Source organism: Dunckerocampus dactyliophorus, chromosome 17 (assembly GCF_027744805.1).
Source record: "Dunckerocampus dactyliophorus isolate RoL2022-P2 chromosome 17, RoL_Ddac_1.1, whole genome shotgun sequence".
Lineage (NCBI taxonomy): Eukaryota > Metazoa > Chordata > Actinopteri > Syngnathiformes > Syngnathidae > Dunckerocampus > Dunckerocampus dactyliophorus.
The window spans coordinates 19,195,372-19,212,904 of record NC_072835.1 but is presented as its reverse complement, the minus strand read 5'-3'; the positions used below and the strand labels follow the sequence as shown (position 1 = coordinate 19,212,904).

Below are 17,533 nucleotides of genomic sequence, written 5' to 3'. Positions count from 1 at the left end.
CAGGGTGTACCCCGCCTCTCGCCCGAAGTCAGCGAGCGTAGTGAGGAAAAGCGCATAGAGGATGGAAACTGGCATTAATTTGAATAATAATTGTAAGCCCTTATAAATATTAAATAATAATAGTACTACTGTCACTATTGAAATGCATTATTCTGTTCTACTCAGGTGTATATCTTCTGAAGCAAATTCGGGGTAAGCACTGTTATTTAATCCTGCGGTTATGTATTCCAGTTGAGATGACTCAAACTCCCATATCCTCCAACCAATTGACCATAAATGATGCTCCCAGCCTCTAATTTGACCCAACGGAGTGTTTTATAAATTATGCCAGTCGCAGACCTGGCCAGCACAGCCTCCGATTGACAAAAGGCCATTCTGGTAGCTCATTCCCATAACAACATGTTTAATTTACATTCAGAGTGTCATACCTGTGTTTTTTTTTTTTTTATGTCAAAAACTCTTAAAATGACCGCACAAGGTAAGACCTGCCGTTGCCTTTTATACAGATCATGTGCCCTTGTCTGGTAGTTGTGGGAGAGCTTTTCTCTGAAAGCAATAATGTTTGTTTACTGTTGTTCAAAAAAGAAGATGACTCTGACTTGAGCTTGCGGCCAAATAATCGCATTCCTGCCATTTCTCATTTGTAATTTAAAAACCCTTCCAAAAGCACTGGTTTTGGGCAAGGATAATATAATCCTCCCTTGAAGACAGCACAAATGCAACAGTTTTTAAAATGTGCTCTTTAGTCAGCTATCAGGTTCAATACCAACACAGTCTTAATTATTCATTTTTAAATTGAGAAGATGAAATATGATGATGGAAATCACACTTTATCATGGAGCTGATGGAGGGTTGTTGAGGATTGGGAACAAGGGCATGTTGTTGTGATCATGTTTTTTTTCTTTTTTTTTATGGGACCACCAGCAAAAACGGCGGGAAGTAACGGAATGAGTAATGTCTCTGCTGGTTGCATCCAAGCTGTGCACTCCGTTTTGTTTCTTGGATTATTCAACATTATCTCCACACAATCAACCTACCAATTAGAGCTGCAACTCATGATTATTTCCTTCGTAGATTGATCTGAGGCTTGTTGTTTCGATTAATCGAGTCATCGTTTACGCCCATGACCAGGTGTCAATGGAGCCGTATGCATATCTTTTATCTTTCTGCTGTGGCTCCAGCCGGTTTATGCTTCTGTGTAGTCACTTGTAATTAGCCTTTCAAAGCTCTGCCTCGGAGTTGAGCGCGTGCCGTGCAATTCTCGGCTGATGTGCTAGGGGCAGTGTTTCTGGTGAGTCAACTCGGTGAGAAATCATGAGGTGGAGAAGGCTTAGGAAAAGGCTTAAAGGAAAACTGCACTTTTTTTGGTCAGCCACAATCCTTATGTGAGACATGACCATACCTGTCTTTCCATTTCTGTGCGTACTAAATATATATATAAAAAAACCAGCTAAAAAGATGCAGCTAAGAATGCACGTAATGGGACACACCCATTCCATTGTAAAGACCTCTGAAAAAAACCTCCACAAAACGGCAGCAACACTCTTTTGGCATAATATGACCTGCATATTAACCAAGCATTATTGTTATTAACATTGTTACGCCGAAGAACTACGTTCCTGGTGTAGTGGCACCTCGCCACACCACACCGGCTAGCTACTAACCGGCGTAAGCGCCGCGCTCACAATGCCTCAAGCCACTGCCAAAATGTAACGCTGCATATTGGAGCTGCTACCACCGCTGCTGTGTTTTTGTATTTGAGTTTGGAAAACGTAACTCCCTGCCTCGTTTTAGCTGTTTTTATGTCTTTAGAATGCACAGAAAAGAGAAAGACATGTGTCACGTCTCATATAAGGATTGTGGATGATGGGCAAAATTCCAAACAAAGTGAGGTTTTCCTTTAAGAAACATGACTAATTGCCAGGTGTGGCTCGTCACTCTGCCAGGAAGACAGAAAAGGAAACTATATCTGTAGTTTTACCTTCAATTTCGTGGACAAATAGGTTTTGTGGTTTCAAGTGGGTTTTAATTTGGTGGAAACGGGCCCTAATGGTTCTTTTGATGCGAAAGGTTTCCGACCCCTGGCCGAGACAGAACAAATCAACATGAACCAAACACAAACAGTCAGTGGTTTGGTCCACAACATGTCAGAAAAGAGGCAAAAAATGTTTCTCACTGTTTTCCAAAGTCAAAGCTGACTTGTTTGGATATCTTGCTTTGCTTAAAACACAAAGATAATAGGTCTGCTTTCATGGATGACTAAGGAAATTAAAATAATATTCACATTTGAGAGGCTGAAATCAGAGGATATTTACATTTTTAATTAAAAAAAAACAATTAAGCACATAGCAAAATGGTTGTCAATTAATTAATTAAGCAATAGATTCATTAAGTAATAATAGATTCATTCTCCCCTAACTATTTTTTAACAGTTATTCATTTTAGTATTTAAAGGCAACTGCTCAACTTTTGCCACACTTATTGAGCTTGTGCACTTGACACTACAGATGATAAATGTAGTGGTGTAGGGGCTGACGAACACGGATTATGTTGTGCGGCAGTCCTGGCAGCGTAAGCTGCACTGGGCGAACAGCGAGTTGTCTCTGTCGCTCCTCCAGACAATCACAAGCTTGTCCCTCTAATCACTTGTTTATCCTCCATGTTTCTCGTAAGGATTTACTTTGATTAGTTTGATCACGCCAACTTGACAGCTGTTACGCCAACTCCAAAACCATGCATATTTTAATGCAAGACTCCAGGCAAAGGAATAGGGGGGAGGGCGAGAGAAGAAAATGATGAAATGTTGTGCTTGTTATATAGACTTTTTATTCCTCATATATATTTTTGGACTGACATTAATCCTGAAAACAGACAATGTGCAGTAAATCATCCCAACTTGCTTCACCCACGCAGTAAGAAAGTTACACAAATATCGAAACAGCCAACTAAACACAGCTAAAAAAGAAAAAAAAATCTCCTAACATTGCTTTTATCCAATTGTAAGACAATATTCTGTATTCAGAATAATAAATGAATGAATGAATGAATGAATTAAGTACACAGCCTTACGTTAGCTGAATATTTCAGTTGGCCACTGTATTCGCAGTATAAAGTATCATCTGTGTGCTGCTTCAATGTTGGCCTAAGAGCGGCGTCATTTATAGTTTTACTTACCTGACTGGTTGAAAGAAGTCCGGCGTAGCGCATCAAAAACAGGGCACTCTGTACACTGTGAATCCGGAGGTGTTTAATCCTGTAAGTGGCGCACCCTCCTTTGCACGACACCACGGCGTCGCAAATGTTGTGCACTGCGCCGACCGTTCATTTTGTTCTGCAGAACTTCAGCCAAACTAGCGAGCGCCGTCGCACACTGCTCGTGTTTCAAACGGATGACCACAAACACCAGTTGGCGGGCTGGTGAGTCAACGAACGTAGGCATCAAAATAAACATTTCGGGAGAATCAGAAAGTTAGTCCCGGTTCCCGTCGATGCTCGATGTCCAGCCCGATTTACAAAGGAATCCTACTTCGTAGAAATTCACTTATCACTGTCGGGTCTGGAACCAATTAACTGCGATAAACAAAGATTTCTGTAGCTTCTTTTTCACAACCTGGTTGCTTTATGAAGTGGAGAACATACAGTATAGCAAACCTATGGCAACTCCTTTCTTCTGCCAGAAAGCCACCCCGTCTATTAAAAATATTGCTAAAACATATACAGACGAATTAGTTGTCACCCTATTGACCCAAATATAAGAGCACACTCAAACTAGGCCAGTCGTACTGTGCTGGATTTGGGTGCAGTTCCCCCTCCCTCTCAGCCCATTTGCTTGTGCCATAGACTAGAATAGAATAGATTGGCTTTTATTGTATTTGCATAATTTGGCACAACAAAATTGTGGCTCACGTCTGCACGTCTATTAGTATTATTCTGCTTCTTCATGTGCTGAATGTACACGGGCCTGCGTCGGTGCCTTGCCCTGGGTCATTCGATATCGTCAGTCAAGGAAATCTGAATCAAATGCTCATCACTAATCTGAATATGTCATTAAGATTGCAATGTAGCAGGGTTGATGACAATAGAGGGGGGGTCTGGCAAAGCCCCAACACAATAAGCCTGTGACAATTGTCAAATTATTCAGCATTATTTGTAAAAGACAACAGTAAATGTACTATAACCTTCATCCTTTGATTGAAAAGTCCGAAAGAAACTTTGCTTCCTGTGTTTGTTTGTTTTTCTACATAGATCTTAAAGCACAGTTCATAATGCTACAACTTTTAGCGTGGCGGCCTCCTCATTTACAGAGAAAGGCAGAAACAAACACGCACGAAATGTACAATGAGAAGCTGAGAAATGGGACAAAGCTGAGGGAGTCCTGTGGGGGGGATCATTAGACCGATGTGATATTAGCACGTGGTTTGGAGCAGTGCCTCTGGCGGGGTTTTAAGCTGTGTAGTGTTGGTCAGTGTGTGTGTGTGTGTTGATGGCTGGGAGGTCAGCCATTGATCTGGAGATATAAGCTGGTACTTTGGATCCAAGCCTTCATCATATGGGCCTGCTACCAATGTGGGAGGATAAACCTTGATCTGCTCGAGTGTGTGTGTCTATGTGTTCAGTGTATACTGATTCAGAGAAAAAAGCAAGTGGCTGCTCGTGTGTTTTTTAATGGCATTGTGCCCCTGAGCGATTTAGGGAATCAGTCCCTTGTAACTCAACAGTGCTCAAGAAGAAGACTTGCATCTCTCCCAGTTTACATTTATTTTTTTTCAACCTTTGACCCTCATATCCCAAAGCCGATTCCTGACCACATAGTCGCAATCCCTTGAAGAAACTCAAACTACTGGACGGAGACCCCTTGAAGAGAGTCTTTTATTTGGCGGAAGTACAAATACATACCTCTCTCATCAAAACGGATTGTTTATCTTCGTAAAGAACACATCTGAAAAATAATACTGACAAAAGTCAGCTTTTGTACATCCCAGTTTTTGTATGATTTGGTTTTCATCAAAAATCTTGCCAAATTGTTGCCTCGGTTTTTGTATAATATTGTTTGTAACAAACTAGGCCGTTTGCCTGATATGGTATCGTTCCGCGAAATCAAGTGCCCATGCAATTGCTGACTCCCTGTCCGTGCATTTTTTGCGAGTGCCTGCAATTTCATCCAGAAGGTGAGGAACACTAATGAGTTCAATCTCACCAGGATGTAGGGGAAGTTAATTTTCGACATTTACAATTAATTTGCATTGTTTTCTACATTACAGTCCCTCGCCGCATCATGGTTCCAATTTCGCAGTCCGAATTTTGGTTGAATACGGCCTATTAGTAGAACAAAACAACAAAAAAAGCAAACATATGAAGCAAATTTTACGTGCTTTTGCCTAAATTAAACATTTTCAAGCATAAAATTGGCTAAATGAACTAAAATGAAGATATAAGGCAATAATAATTGTCATATGCATGTTATTATTACACTGGTGCAGTAACAATAACATGATAATCATAATAATAATAATAATCATCTACTGTAGCTACTGTTAAAGCTAAAACAGCTAAAACTCAACTCTGAACCCCCAACATCACTTCCTGTTCACAACCACAAGTTTTATTTATGTCTTAAATGCCTTATTTTCTCTGATGACATCTACTATATTGGGTGATATGAGTGTAAATTGACTGTGTGTGTGTTATTTCATGTCCAGGGGGCTCTAATAATGTTAAGCCCGTATTTAGATGGTCTTAAACAGGTTTTCTATGCTCTAACTACAAAAACGTTGCATTTATAAATAAGGAATCCTACTTAGCGGAAATTCACTTATCACAGTTGGGTCTGGAACCAATTCGCGATTAACGATGGGTTACTGTATATCCTAGAGGAAAACTGTTTTGATACGTTTCGGTTTTCGTCTGACAAATTCATAGACAACCGAGGAACCACCGTAACTGACAATAATAACAATAATTTCCCTTTTTTTTTTTACATTTTGAGATCCAGAGTGTATATTTCATAATATCAGATCGTCGTAAAGCACAAAATGTTGGCAATTGGGTTGATTGAGGTCTAAAGTGGAGTACTTAGTTCACTTGTGAAAGCGTTGTATGAAAAAGTCATAGACGATTATAACATAAAAGCAGTGTGAATATTATCACATCATTTCAGTCATTCAGAAAACAATCACAGGTCCTACTTAGCTTCAGTGTCTTTGCACCTACCACTTCAGAAGGATGGATCGTGTTGCGTCAATCACAAGTGTTTAAAAACACTTTAGTTTCTTTTGTATCGATATGAAAGACACGTAATAAGTGACTCATTGACTTTGTTTCCCTGTGCTAAAAAAAAAAAGTGCACTACGTGACTTTAATGCCGGTGTGTGTGCTGTCTGAAGCAATGATAGCCTCTTTGTGTTTGAGGCTCTTAGAACAAGGGGTGATGCTTTTACTCTGGAGTGAAGCACCATTTTAGGCTCTTCTTCCATCTGTGTCAAAAACACTTGAGGTTCAAATGCTGCTCAGAAAGCCCAGCAGGGGTCTCACCTAAATGCAGCTGTGCTCCACTGGAGTTTTGATACTTATATAAAGGCTTGAGAGGTCTTGGACCACTATTTCACCTTTTCCACCCTCTCGTTGAAGGCTGTTTGGCCCTTAAGATGGAGCAAAGTAGGGGATGCTTGGCAATTGCTCTACATTTTTCTTGCACTTTGAGTGGGCACAAGCTGTGTTGTGGCCTCAAGGACTCCTTCTAATTCTCTTTGTCTCACTTTTCAAGCATGTAAAGTGACACAAATGCACCAGCACAGTAGTTCGCCCTTTTTACTATGGTTTCTTCTGTAGCTGCTCTACGTTGGCCTTTCGCTGTGGACCATTTCCATCCGAAAGAAGGGTCAAAATGTCACATTGTTTACTTACAGCTCTGTGCAATCTTCAACCAACTGGAACTACTCAGTGTCTATGTCGCAACCAAACATTGTTTACAGTTGTAAAGCTTTGCTCGGTTTGTAGGTTTAGCTTCTTTATTACATTTACATTGAATATAAATTGTAATCGGATTAGTCACAGTTGACTAATTAATCACGATTAATCACCATTTGCAACTGTGTCTGAAATATATCCATTTTCACTGTCCAGTCGTCCCTCGTTTAACGTGGCTAATTGGTTCCAGACTCAACGGTGATAAGTGGATTTCCACGTAGTAGCATTCAATATTAATAAACTGAATGTTTTCATAGTTAGAGCACAGAAAACCTGTTTATGACTTTCTAGATACTGTTTTTTGCTATTATCAGAGCCCTGTAGACATGAAATAACACCCCTGTAGTCACCTTTACACTCCTATTTTTCTTTTTTTACACCACATTGCGCAACACTTAATGTGCAGGCTGCGTGATCACTGCAGGGACATAGGAGGTGGCTCATAGCATGCGGAGTGGATTACCACGTGTTTCATGCAGTGTCTCTAGCATGTCTCTGCAATTCCTCTGACCTAGCCTATAGACTGGAGTTACAGGTATTCAGAGCAGTATTGTCACGTTTAAAGGCAGTACAGTATGAATAGCGTCTGCGAATGCACCTTGTGGTAGTGTGGTCTGGAATGAGGAAGTGTTGTTCAGAGGAGTACGGAGAGACGTGTTTGCAGGTTGTAGATACAGTCCATATATGGTGTTGGAAGTGGGCACTGCTGTTGATGTGTGAAGGTCAGAAGAAAGTTAAACAAAAGTGTGGAGACGCTACACTTTCCTCTGTCCACCGTCATAACAGTGAGGTGTTAATTAATTCAATAAATTAGTGACTGCCATTAACACATTATTTTTGCCAGCCGTGATATTAATAGAATGAATCATTTACATTATTCAGATCCACTGGATACCGATATGACCCGATGCAATTTAAGCTAAATATGAAATAAGGCTAAAATGACATGTTGTTGTGCACACTCCTGTGCTGTGTGCAACACTTTCTTATGCTCTGTCTGAGTTTGCGGTCATTCCTGGCACGCAGTGCACAAACAACCCCAGCATGGTCACTGTGCAGTGCAGTAAAATGGCTTTTCCGCAGGTCCACAGGGGTCCTGCAGGAACATGCACACATGACGCCACCCAAGGGAGCACTCTATGAAGGGATGAGTGCAAACAGCCAGTGACAGTCCAGGTGTTGATAGTCCAGCTGCGTGAGGTGGAAGCAGTCCTAGGGTCATGAAGAAGCGCTGCTAGGGAGTTGGTCTATGTTACTTACTTGAAAGCTCTTTGAGTTATTAGTTATGTCTTGCACGGCTGTAGTGTTTTGTTGTTTTTATGTTACTTGCCAAAATACTCTTCCGGTCCCTCAGAGCGTAAAAACAGCTTTTTAAAGTGTTGCTTGAGGAAGAACAAGGTTCGATGCAACCTGACAGCAACTTGGCAGTGGGTAGCTGAGGTCAGAGTTTAAAAGTGATTTGTTCTTCAAACGTACAGACACTTTTATTCTTCATGAAAATATGAAACCCATTCATTTTGAAGCACACCGGTACCACAGTGGCTGACGTATTAGGGGTCAACTGTCAGATTTGTAGATGAAGGTTTCTTTTCAGGAAACCACTGGTCTCATTTCTCAATAAATCTTTCAAACATTCACAAGGTGTTTCTTCAACGCAAAGCCAGAAAACGACCTGAAACACAATGGCTGTGGCAGCGATCAAGTGCCAAATCCCTGGCTACAAATACTACCCAACCTGCAGAGACTTTTCTTAAACGATAAACGATCTTCGTTTATCGTTTGGAAATTTGTCATAGGTGGGATGGAAATTACATGGTTGTGATTGTAATGTTATTGAGGTTTAGTGATGATAAAATTCATCTCAGAGAAAGTGTGTTATTTTCTTGATCACTGATTTAATCCTGGGTGTTTGGGGGGGGGTGCAAAAACCTGACAGGTACAGTCGTGGATAAATGTTTTTGGCCATGGCTGTTTCAATTAAGTTGATTTTTGTTGTGTTCCATTCAGGCATCCGCAACATCTTTGGCCAACGACATCGGCATGTTTGTGTGCCTTGTGCCTTTTTGTGTTGATATCTAAAAATCAAGTGGTGTCCAATCATCACTAATGTTATCACTGACATTAATGTTTTGAGAGTCCAAGGTTTTATTTGCCGCTAATTTTTCATGAACATTGTACTTTTTGTATTTTTTTTAAATGATGTGGCGATGATTGAACACTGCAAAACGTTTTTCAGTGCAAGTTACCAAACAACAGAGGAGCAGTTAAGATGCTAATTTTAAGATAATGCAGTGACTGACACTTTTTCACAAGCCAAATGAGCCAAATGAGGTGAAACCGGATTTAAATGAGCGGCTGTGATTAACCAAGACACAAACAGAATGCGGTGGAACGGTGGTCTAGTGGTTAGCATGTTCTGTGGGGAGTTTGCATGTTCCCCCTGTGCATGTGTGGTTCTTCTCCGGGTGCTCAGATTTCCTCACGCATTTCAAAATCGTGCATGTTAGGTTAACGACTGACTCTAAATTGTTGTTTGTCTATACAGTACGTGATCTGCGATTGGCTGGCGTACCCAACCTCTCGCCCTAAGTCAGCTGGGATAGGCTCTAGCTCACCTGCAACCTTAATGGGGACAAACGTATGAACAATGGGTGGCTGGACAAACAGAACGCCAGCTTGAAAAACAATATCCAAGAAGGAAATGACTGAGTCATCCTTTTGTCTTCGTGTCATCTGCAGCATGACAATACAAATTGAGGCGCTGTTAGCGCAACACATTGACTGGTAAATAGCCGGGTTGCCTGTTTGCACTATGACAGCACCAATGACAGTCACAGCATGTTCTGGCTGCTACAGCATTAAAAAAAGAAGTACACAATGCAAATTGACAGCAGCCAAAGGTTCCAGCAAAGTGCAAAGACTTAAGTATGATTCACTCTAAACAATTCATTCACACTTAAATACAAATATCTTATTTGCTCACATACCGACGAGAGGGGTGTTTCCTTTTAGTTTCTAAAAAAATAGCACCCTGAGACCAAAAGTGGGTGGAAAACTAGAAGGAAAACACAAGGTCTGACTGAATGCTGATGGTTACCGTTTCCACTTAGAATTTAATTTTACCAAACAGCATACGAATATATGTAAATTCTCATGTGATGTTGACTATAATTCATTGTAGAAAACAAACTCATTGATTAATGGCAGCTAGTAAATAGTATTTCACTGCATCCTGATCAAAGTAAATTATTTAAACCTCATGTCATCCTTATCACGCCTTCTCCCCGCCATTCTCACTGATTCACACACGCACACGCGCTCACAACCACATTTTACCTGCCGCAGAGCTTGCGACTCCGGTCCATTCCCCCATCTCCTGTAAGTATTGGAGCCTACTGATGCACATAATGAAGTCCAAATGAGGCTAATACACTGGTAGATATATATTACAGATCACACCTGAACAGTTTTAGCTGCAAATGTGACCTCAGTGTTTTCTAATAATCTGCCCAGACTGTGTGTGTATGTGTGTGTGCAAAAAAAGTCATCTTTAATGTGGAAGGGGTGACACATGCAGGAATTCCAGGACTTCTGGTATGGAATCGCATATATTTGGCAAGTTGTACACTACTGAGTCCTATTTGTGTTATTTAGCTCGTTATTTTTTGCAAAAAAAAGCCATCATGCTAAATTGAACAACACTTTGTGGAAAACCATGTTGCAAATTTGGATACAAGAGTGTGCATTCAGATTTTTTGGTTTCCCATTTATGTTAATCTAAGATTTTTTTTAATTAATTCATTTATTTCCCAGACATTTATCCAATAAAATATATTTTTCTTTCATATGACCGGCATAGTTGCTGTACGTGTCGGGGTGTAACGGTACAAGTGTTTGTAATTGGATTCTATAATCTCCACAAGAAAGTTGTCCCTCGCTACGTTGTGGTTCGAATTCCGAGGCTTCACTCTATCAAAATAAATTAATTAATACATTATCACTGTTTTATGGTTGATTACAGCCTGTTATTAGTCACAAAACACCCATTTTTAAGCTAATTGTCCCTATTCTGGCCTAAATTAAGCATGTTCAATCATGAAATGGCTGAATACAACTGTAAGGCATTCAGAAGATGCATTTAAAGACATAATATGTAGTAGTCTACCCTGGTCACTGGATGTCAGCAATGTTACATTGATGAGACGGTACACTGTCCAGAAAAAACACTGTCCCAATGCTAAGGTGTGGGTCTATGTTATATCGTATTTTACTTATTTTCTGTTTTCATGCCTGCTCTATTGGGTAATACAAGTGTAAAGGGGTGTTATTTGATTCTAATAATGTTAAAAAAATGTATTTAGAATATCATTAACAAGTTTTTTTATGTTCCAAATATAAAAATGTAAAAATAAGGGATCCTATTGTACAGAAATTCATTTATCACAGTCGGGTTTGGAATCAATTAAGTGCAATAAAGGAAGGAATACCGCACACATTAAAAGTGATGGGCAGGACGTGTGCATCTCCTCAGTAAACAAATACAGTGCAGCCCAGCCTTTGGGTAGCGGGAGTCCTGACTAGCGATGGTGCCAAGTAGAAGACGTAGCCTAGAGAGTCTCCTGTTTGTGAACACTTTGGCTTCCCGGTGAAATACGTTAACGCAAGCAGGAACTGTTAATGCTTCACTTCAGGCAATAAGGAACTTTAATTTACTACAAATAAAATCATTCAAACTGGTCAGCCTGTTACTGTTGCACTCTGCATCGTTGCACTTTCCTAAAAGGGAATGTTGTAAACGAGGGGTGTCCAAAGTGTCGGTTTTCGGCCCTCATTTGTATTTTTTTTATATTGGCCCTTGGCATAATGTAAATATAATTACATATGATGATATATAATTAGATTACACTACGATATATACACCTTAAAACCGAGATGCACCCCAATAAAATAATGTTCTTTACTGACTCCCAGCAGCTAAATGTGGAACAGGCATTCCTCCAGGAAAACATCTTTGACTCAAGTGTTTATCCAAGGGATGAAAACTACACGTCACATTGAATCTATTGGGTTGAATAGATAATCTGGTTCTGATCCTATATTTGGACGGACGCAGAAGGGGAGGGGGGGCAAGCAGTATAAGCTCAGGATGCGAGTGGGACAAATTCTAGCAAATTTTATAAACCAGAAGTTGGATGAGACCCGTGGATTAGTAACGATGCTGTCGGTTGTTCCGGCAACGTGGCCCATAACAACTGCACCACAGAGAGTTTTCAAGTCAAATTAAAATGTTTAGCCCAATTATAAAGATGCCTTAAAGGGCTTAATTAATTTGCGCATTATTTTTAGACCATTTAATCTGGGGGGGGGGGATTCAAACAACTTAATAAAGTCATTGCTGTAGCCCATTTATGAAGGACTGCCTGTATGGCTGATAATTTGCTAAAACACTGACTATTATTAGCCTAAAGACTTCCCTTTCTATATTAAATACATACAAAAAGCACATTTTTTTATTCCAATTGCTTTTATTACAAACGCTATGCGCTTGAATTAATCTTTGGCAACAATTGAAACAAAATTGGAAATGATTGCGTATTCATTGTGTCTTATGTTAATTACCGTGGCGGGTGATTGAGTGCAAGTTACAAAAGATATCAGAGTGACTGTGAAGCGAGTAAATGTTTGTTCAATCCTGACGGCATCTCCAAGTCATTTATTGACTCACCGACAGAATTGCTGATGGGTGCTACGAATCTGCAGATGTCTCGCCCGGTGTTAAAGTTCAGGGGTCAAATGTTACCATAAGTCATTCAGTGGTGCTGATGGATTGGAGGGTTTGCGAACAGGCATAACCTTCCAGGTCTCAGTCTGATGTGTTGTGTACCTCAGTGTTGTGACATTTGCGCCAAAGAGATGCAGTAGTCAACAGTGTGACAGGTAAGATGGCAACTACAAAACCAACATTTCCAACAATGTCCACCCACCAAGCGTCACAATAGCGCCACAAACTGGCACTGGGAAAAATGCAGTTACTAGTATACAACACATTCCACTTTGGTATCAGTCGTTGTCAAGGTGGGGTTCATTGACATGAAATTACAAATAACAACAACCGAGCCCCACCAAGGCTAAATAACCCCAAATTTGGTTCAAATTAAACAAAAGTGCTCATTACGATTCATGCATTATTTACCTGAGGGAAATGTAAAGAAATATATACATTACGTCAAAGTAAAACGTAAAATAAATCCAGCATCAGGAATTTAAAGGAAAACTGCACTTTTTTAAAAACTTTGCCCATCATCCACAATCCTTATGAGACATGAACACACGTCTTTAGCACGAGGCAGCTAAAAACGCACGCGATGGGATGCACCTGTTCTCAAAGTTTCGTTCAAATGTTTTTCCAACCTATAAAAAGCATCCGGCTGAGATTTGAAAGTATTCTGTGATTCTTTCCACTCATTCGGCGTGTATTCTTCCTCTATCTGTGACTTGAATTTCCTGTGACGATAGGCTGCACCTGTTTGTAGTTTTCCCAACACCGTGTGAGCGCCATGGAAAAATCTGCCATTACACACATAATAATCAGAGAGGTATTCATTTAACGGCATGTTGATTATCATGGTTGCCATTTGACTGATTTTGTTGGGGTTTTTTTGCCGAAATATGACAAAACTAAAGAAGTACTGAGGGTGTGTGTATGTGTGTCACTGAAATGTGTCTGCTATCGTCATTTAAAACGCAGATATATATATTTTTAATATAGCTCTTGTGTCAAATCAGAGTAGACTCTGGGGGTACCTAATGTTTTGGACAGTTGCAAAAAGTATGTCTGCCAGTGACGTGACCTCATTCCTGCTGCTAATCCACAGCAGCATGAAGGGGAAGTTCATGATACCCAGCATTAAAGTGAATTTAAAAAGTTTGGAGTCAACTGCTGGAGCACATTTCCAACCGAAAAAAGCCAAATTGACACACATTTCCAAAATTTGTATGACATAATCTGAAATCCTCGGCAAGGCCTCCAAGTCCCATAATGTTAAATAGGATCATCATAATGTATCCTACATGTTGGCCATTAGACTGCTAGACTGACAATGTTCTTTAATGTTATTTTTTTGTGTGTGGGGGGGAATATAGGCCATATACTGTATGTATACAGTATATATCTGTTTTGAGCAGAGCCAAGCTGGAGGGAGGGGGTGTTCGCTGTCACACCCCACTGTGTCATCATCCCGTTGGGCCGCTCTCATTGTGAACATCCACGCACACACATAAATCTCCTTGTCATCTCAGTCAATAGCCATCTGTTTGTTTCTTCACTGGAAAATGTTTTGTTTTTTTTTTTTTTTGCCGAAGTTAGGCCTGCGCTATTTTAACTTTTCATTTGGAGACAGATTGCTTTAGGACATAAAAAAAACAATATAGTTGAATATACTGTGTACTGTGTTTGAATACTTAATTTCCAGTCACTTGTTTTCTTCAATCTACCATTTCTGGTAATATTTCAAAGTCTTTACAGTTCATCTCTCACGACTTGTGCACAATAGCAAACCACAGTCATGTGTTATTGGGAAGTTCAAAGACGCAATCCGTTTTGTGAGGCTGGTTGATTTATAAGGTGTTCTAATTTCAAATAGTGAATACTACAAAGTCAATTAATTGGTTGCAGGCGCAAATTGACATTATCATAAAACCTTTATTAAAGTGGCGACAACGCTCAGTAGTGCTATTTGAAATATTGTTGGTGTATTGTAGCAAGCATGAGTCACACACAAAATTAAAAATCACCTTGCTTTAAAGATATCTTTTTTTGAAAGTGATGATCCAACATTGCTCCTTTCCAACCTCCAGTCACAGGAGGTGATCAACACGGACGCCTTGCAAAAGTATTCACCCCCCTTTGATGCTTCAGCCTTTTATCGCTTTTATAAATGAAATCATGGTCAATGTAGTTTGGCTTTTGCTGGCAATAATTAGAAAAATGCCATTTCATGCCATTCATTTTACAAAAGTGTGTCAATAAATGAAATATATATAATGTCAAGTAAATGACGGTATAAGTATTCGCCCCTTCCAGGTCAGCGTTTAGTAGATGCACCACAACACTGAGTCCGTGTGGACATGTCTAAATCAGACTGGCACATCTGGACACTGCAATTTTCCCCATTCCTCCTTGCAAAACAGCTTAAACTATGTCAGGTTCCTCGAGGGGTCGGGTGTGAACAGCTCTCCACAAATGCTCGATTGGATTGCGTTCTGGTCTTTGACTGGGCCACTCTAGAATATTTACCTTGTTGGCTTTGAACTAGTTGTTTGGCGCTTTTGCTATATGCTTGGGCTCGTTGTCTTGCTGGAAAATAAATCTTCTCCCAAGGTATAGCTCTCTTGAAGGATGCTACACATTATCGTCGAGGAAATGCTGATATTTTTAGGGTTCATGACAAACCTTTCAGGAGAATCACGTCCACGACAGGATGTCGCCATGGTGATGTGCGGTGCTCGGTGTTGCACGTGTTACGGACCCAGTGCTGGTCCTTTAAGGACCCATGATCAATTAAAGTGAATGGGTTTAACTGAACTCCGTGGGATGCCTAGTGAGTTGTAAATCTTCTGTCGCCATCTTCTGTCTTGAACTTTTCAGTTTCTTTTGGTCTTCATATTGCAATTGTATCACACTAATGAACCAGAGACTGCACCTCCCAGACACAGCTGTCTTGATAGAACAATCACTTGACACGCATTAACTGTACTCAGATCAACTCCATTTCACTAAGTGTGACGCTGCAAGCATCAACTAGTAGGATCTCTGCTGAATTAGGTCAGTCACTTTAAAAGCGGTGATACAAACGCTTATTATATTAATTATTAATATTACTGGCATTGTATCTAATTTGACAAATGGAACACACAACGCAACTGCACCACGCACTAGCATACATGCAAAACTTTACCCGAATCTACAACCCACAAGGCATGTGCTGTGCGTGGCGAGGTACTGGCAATGCCAGTTTTTCATAACATAATTTCGAGTTTGTGGATAAAAACGGATTGTTCCTGAAATGACCATTACACTTTAACCGATCATTTCTCCTATTAATTGATATATTATTGTTTATAATGATGTAGTTAGTGTCTTCTCAGTGGCCTAGCGGTTAGCATGTTGGCCACACAGTCAGGAAGTCGGGAAGATCTGGGTTCGAATCTCCGTTGGACATCTCTGTGAGGAGTTCTCCCCGTGCGTGGGTTTTCTCCGGGTACTCCGGTTTCCTCCCACATTCCAAAAACATGCATGTTAGGTTAATTGGCGACTCCAAATTGTCCATAGGTAAGAATGTGAGGGCGAATGATTGTTTGTCTATATGTGCAATTGACCGGCGACCAGTCCATGGTGGTCTGCTGGGATAGGCTCCAGCATTACCGTGACCCTTGTGAGGATAAGCGGCATAGAAGATGGATGATGTAGTTAGTTATACTAGATATATCCTAGTCCACGTAAGATCAGTTGATCCTCTTTGACATGGAATCGCTCAGTTGCCATTTCCCTTTTTGAAAACTCACCACTGAAATAATGATGTGCCTCTCATCCATTAGAACAAAACGCTCAATATCTCTTGCATTTCCACGCATCCGTGCTGTATTGAAACATCCATTTTGATCATGGTTCAATTGGTTCCGAGCACACGGGAATGGAAAATAGTGATTTCAGAAAAGTCAAGGCTAGTCAACGCCGGTGAGGACTTTTCCCTGTCATCTCCTCAGTAGATCATGACCTTGTTTGCAACCGATATGCAATTACTGTATAATAAAGATGTTTATTTAACATGAGGATAAATCCCTGCATGCATTTGTGTTTCTGCAGAAAAGCTCAATGGAACTAAATATAAAGCTATGGATGCTCCGATATTGATCGGCGGCCGATTTCCGTAAAAATAAACAGGTGATCGGCGTGAGCTCCGATAAACGCTTTTCAAAGCCGATCACAAAAAAAAAATCTCTGTTAAAAAAAATCTCCAAGCTCTGCGAAGGGAGGCATACAAAGGAGGCTGAAGAGCCGCATGTGGCTCCACAGCTGCCAACCCCGATGCAACACAACACAGTGTTTCGACATGTGCACCTCGAATCTTAGCATGCCACTTGTATGGCACTACTACGGCCTGTACCGCCAAACAGAGACGTGTGACAATACCATATACAATAAAAAAATTAAATAATACAAAAATAACATTAACATAACAATACAAATGACAAAAAATGCATATCCAACCATAGCGTTTGATGGAAATGAAGCTTCAGCCTTAAAAATACCATGCTTTCAGGCAGCAAAATATCACAATCAATTGTATTTCCTGGCAAAAGGAAATTTGAGACTACGGTACTTATCCAGCCACTTGTAATTTTGTTGAGTGTTTGGTGCCTCTATTATGAGACTGTCTCTCTCCATTCCACATTGGAGTAAAAGCTGGACTTTTGGGACTTCCTTTCATTTCGTCTTTGTCCTTGGGTAGAAGAGTGGCTCTTGGCCCTTCCCAGCCTCAATCGTCATTGAAGAGTTTGGCTGCAA

The 17,533-nt window shown here is 40.4% G+C and overlaps 1 protein-coding gene across 2 annotated transcripts in view; it reads left to right on the top strand.

Annotated features, from left to right (window-relative positions):
• Nucleotides 1-17,533, top strand: part of si:dkey-112m2.1 (transmembrane protein 132C) — a 164,042-nt gene that overhangs the window by 72,541 nt on the left and 73,968 nt on the right. The window lies entirely within an intron of this gene.